Source organism: Myotis davidii, unplaced genomic scaffold (genome assembly GCF_000327345.1).
Source record: "Myotis davidii unplaced genomic scaffold, ASM32734v1 scaffold6, whole genome shotgun sequence".
Classification (NCBI taxonomy): Eukaryota; Metazoa; Chordata; class Mammalia; order Chiroptera; family Vespertilionidae; genus Myotis; species Myotis davidii.
The window spans coordinates 18549295-18554422 of NW_006383011.1; positions in this window are offsets into that span (position 1 = coordinate 18549295).

Here is a 5128-nt window from a genome sequence, read left to right on the forward strand (position 1 = left end):
GTGACTGGATACCCACATCTACAAGGGTAGGTTCAAGTGTTTATATGGAAAGACTGATGGGTGTCTGTCTCTGAGTTTGAGAATGTACACATCTGAGTGTCTGTGTCTCTGTGTGTGCTTGGGTGTAGGAGACCTTTCTGTGCATCCAATGACAACAACAGCTGGCACCCATATCATTTTTACTATGTCAGGCACTATTCTAAGAGTTCTACAGGTATTCACGTGGACACACACGTGAATGTGAACAGCTGAGCACGTGTCCAGATATGTGCCGGCGAGTGCCTGTAAGTGGGGCATGTTGGCCCTGTGTGGTGAGAACCCCCTTCCTTAGTGAGCTGTGAGCGAGATGAAGACTCACACCACGGCCTGCCTGACCACAGCACTGAATGGGGCAGGAATACCCACGACCCACCGCCTTTCCCAGGCTCCCAGGCAGCTGGAATCGCCTGGGTCTCTTTTCTTTCAACAGGAGAGGGCAAACGAGGAGCCTGAAGAGGAGCCCAATCACAGCCTTGCCTTCCTTCTATGACAGCCCTGGTCTTGCCTTGGCCCCAGGGAGCTCAGGCAGGATTCCCGGGCTGGGCCATCTTTTCGCAGTGCGTGCCATTTTTTGCCAAGTGGCATCCGTTTCTGACTCACTGCTTATCCTCCCTGGAAGGACAGAGCCTAACAGGAGCCAGATAGTGAATGCTCCTTGCGGATAAAGCCTTCACATTTTACCTGTTATGTTTCCTTTGCTTCCATTATCCAATGTTGGTAACATTTCAAGCATAAAAGAATTATTTGAAATTTTATGAATGTGCGTTTCTTTCTCACCTTTTTGAGTACATGGCCTCAGTCTCCCTGAGCCCCAGGCATCCCTTTCTGCCTGAGGAGAGACTAGGATGAGGTTTGACTCGGGCAGAATGCGCAGAAGAAAAAAATGCAGAAAAGCTTGTCATCTGACGTGCAAAAGAGGACTGTGTGGCATCAGCGTCTCTAGACCAGCTATTCTCTAGGGAGCACGTTTTCTGGATGCCTCCATCTCTCCTTGGGCGTGACCCTGGAGTTTCATGCAGTGGATGCCCCGGCAAGAAGAGGACATGCTTCAGTTCACTCCTTCCTGCCCAGAGTATGATGGGAAGGGACTTGAAGGAGAGCAACAAGGGGAACCAAGCAGTCAGATCGGGCTTTGCGCCAGGAAGGGAGCCCGGGAGGGAGGGCTCTGCCCCAGTTTGGGAGGAAACAGTGTCTCAGGCTGCTCCGGGCCAACGGAACCCACCCAGCCTCTGCCGCCAACACCAGGGCTCCCGGGTAAGGCAGAGAAGTCTCAGAAACTCAGCTTCACAAGCCAACTGCAGTTCCCACAGGCCTGGCTGCCAGGTTGTGAGACAGCAGGCCAGCCAGGGCCACAGGCACAGCAAGGAGACCCGTAGGACAGGAAGGGGCGCTGTGGGAGGCAGCCAGGAAGCACCCAGGTGCAGAGAGCTGGTCAGCTGGAGCATCTCAGGGCTCTGGCCAGGCCAGGAGGGACCGTACCATGAGTTACACAACTCAGCTTCAAGTGCAGTTCATGGCCAGCAGGGACGAGGGATTTGCCTGGAAACACGAGGACACCACACCCCAGGATCCCAACTCCTCGCTCCTGCCAGATGTTGCAAAGGCTGCCCATGTCTGCCCACATACCTCAGCGCCATCTTGGTAGGAGAAGCTAGGAAAGGAAATCTGAGAACTGAGCACTTTTATCCAAGAGAAACAAAACATCACTTAACAGGCCAGGCTATACTGCGGGTCTCACGACGTTCACATGACGTTCACATGTAGGTGAACACTTCATTGTTTTTCGCACTGCTCACCCAGTAGGGATTGGGAGAAATGCCAGATTCATTTTAGACTAATAAATAAGGAAGTACTGGGGTTTTTTTTCTGCACAGATGAATCGAAGTGTGAGTTACATTTTCATTCTTGTCAAGAGGACTCCCTTGCCCCCCTTGAAATGTATTTCCAACTAAAGACGATGACCCTAGCACAGGGCAAGTCCTGGCCTCTGGGCCCCAAATGCCTCCTCCAGGTGGAGTGGCACAGGTCACGGCAGAACAGGAGAAGGTTTGCGTTCAGCCGAGTGCTCACTCAGCCTTGTGGGGCTCATGCACATTGGGTCCCCTCCCCCTGGCTTATCTGTGCTTTTTTGAGGGAAAGAACGAGGTTTTAATTCTCTTGCTGGGCTCTTTCCATCCAGGTCACTGAGGTTCCCAGTCCTGGCTACTGTCTCAGAGGCCACTGAGATCCCTCCTTCCTCCGGGAAGTAAGAATGTGGGAAATGAATTGAGTGAGGTTCAAGATCCTACACGGTGTCTCTGGGAGTGGGGTCGGGGGCGATGCCGCCACCTCAAGAAGAGAGCCCAGCTGGGAACCGTGTTCCACAGGCCTTGGGTGCAACCACTTCAAAATCTTACACTCAGATGACTCACTTTCTTTATCCCAAAACAGCACCTCACCTATTCCTTCACCTGCTCATCTGGTTTGCTGGTTGGAGCAAGATCATCATCCCATTTTGTGGATGAGAAAACTGATACCCAAGAAAAGAGCAGGATGCTATCTGAAGCCATGTGATTGGGGATCGCTTGAAGGCAACATTTAGTCTCTTGCCTCCCAGATAAGAGCTGTAATCGCTGTCTCCTCAGTGCTCAGATTAGGGTGTCTTGGGAAATAAGAGGGGCCCCTTTATAAACAAGGTTGATAGGGCTATCCCCAACATCTAGGGAGATGGTATGAGGGGAGGCGGGGGCATCTACATTCTCCTGCTGGAACTGAGGCAACTAAGGCATCAGGCAGTAATAATGGTGCTGTAGTTGACTGAAGAATTCACACACTCACACACACACACACACACACACAAGATGGTATGAGGGGAGGAGGGGGCATCTACATCCTCCTGCTGGAACTGAGGCGACTAAGGCACCAGGCAGTAATAATGGTGCTGTAGTTGACTCAAGAATTCACACACACACACACACACACACAATACCACACAGGCCATTTCAGCCTCTTGGGTACCCTTTTCTAAAATGCCACAAAGGCAGGCTGCCTGCCAGGGGGACCTGGCTAATGCCTGTCCTGATTCTCTGGGTTCCTCCATGTTCCAGAGGGCCCACCCCACCCAGACCCTGCTCAGGAGTTCTCATCGTCCAGCCTGCCTAGTTCCCCGGGCCATGGAGTCTGGGCTCCAGCTCTGCCTGCCACCCAGGGAGCAGGCCGTCCTCCGGAACTGCCCAGATCGCCCACATTCGGCTCACCTCCACTTGGGGACACCTGCCTCTTGGACCAGCTGACAAGAACACCCAGACAGTGGCCGGAGTCTGCCCCACTCCCATCCCAGTTCCCACGATAGGCCTTCTTCTCAAGATGGGAAGGTCCAATTCCAGAGGCCCCTCAGCCTGCCTGTCCTGCCTTGAAAACTGCCACATGGAGAGACGGTCAGAGCTGGGGCTGAGGACTGAGGCCGACTGGCCTCCACAGGCATGGCCCTCGGGTAGCCACCCCAGCGCTCGGCTCCTCTGGAATCACATCACTAACAGAAACGTCTCTGAGGTGCATTGGAGAGCAAACTGTGAAGCCATGAAAAGGCAACTGAAGAAAAAGACTGTTTCACTAATCTCAGGATGAGCCATGACCTCCCAGGCAAAGAAGAGATCAGATCAGACAGGGAAAGACATGGTTTCATAAACGCTGGAACTTCCGCACATGAAAAATATCTCAAAATTAAAGGCAAACCAGCCTCAGGAGAGTTTTTGCAACACTAAGGGTGACGCCCTTAATGCATTTTTTTCCAAGAATTGTCTTTTACTGTTCTTGCTGCTTCTCTGTTGGGAGAATTGGGTTGGTTGTTTGTTTAGATCAGTGATGGCGAACCTATGACACCTATGACTCATTTTTTTGGTTGATTTTTCTTTGTTAAATGGCATTTAAATATATAAAATAAATACCAAAAATATAAGTCTTTGTTTTACTATGGTTGCAAATATCAAAAAATTTCTCTATGTGACACGGCACCAGAATTAAGTTAGGGTTTTTCAAAATGCTGACACGCCGAGCTCAAAAGGTTTGCCATCACTGGTTTAGATCATAAATAGAACAGGTTACTTATTTTGAACCCCTTGAATTTGGAACCTGTGAATGTATTGCTTACGGAACTTTTAAAAAGTGACATTTTAAATATAAATCAAAATATTTTAATAGATTCTATATAAATGATGAATGAAAATTTAATATAAAAAGCATTCCTAAAGGGAATTTTTGCTTCAGCCCTCTCAGCCCAGAAATCAGGGAAAGACAGCGTAAAGTTGACTCAGTTTGCCTCCGGCAACCCCACCCTCTGCTTTCTGCTTCCCTGTCCCACATCCAAGCACCCTCCCTTTCTAAAGCTGCCCTCTCCTCACTCTCTCCCCACATGGGGCACCCAGGACTCCCATTTCCTCTTTGCCTCCCCACTTTCCAGCCCCAGACCTTCACTTGGCCAAAACAGTCTGCAGCCTCTTCTCTGCCCAAGCCCCTCCGGACCCACACCCACCCTGGGGGCGCAGGTCCGATTTCTCTGAAGTGTTCTGCACAAGCTGGAAGAGGACTGGGCCCCTGTTATGAGCCCCATTAGTTCCAGAACAGCCTCCCTGCCCCTCCTCTATTCCTTCACCTGCTCATCTGGTTTGCTGGTTGGAGCAAGATCATCATCCCATTTTGTGGATGAGAAAACTGATACCCAAGAAAAGAGCAGGATGCTATCTGAAGCCATGTGATTGGGGATCGCTTGAAGGCAACATTTAGTCTCTTGCCTCCCAGATAAGAGCTGTAATCGCTGTCTCCTCAGTGCTCAGATTAGGGTGTCTTGGGAAATAAGAGGGGCCCCTTTATAAACAAGGTTGATAGGGCTATCCCCAACATCTAGGGAGATGGTATGAGGGGAGGCGGGGGCATCTACATTCTCCTGCTGGAACTGAGGCAACTAAGGCATCAGGCAGTAATAATGGTGCTGTAGTTGACTGAAGAATTCACACACTCACACACACACACACACACACACAATACCACACAGGCCATTTCAGCCTCTTGGGTACCCTTTTCTAAAATGCCACACAGGCAGGCTGACTGCCCG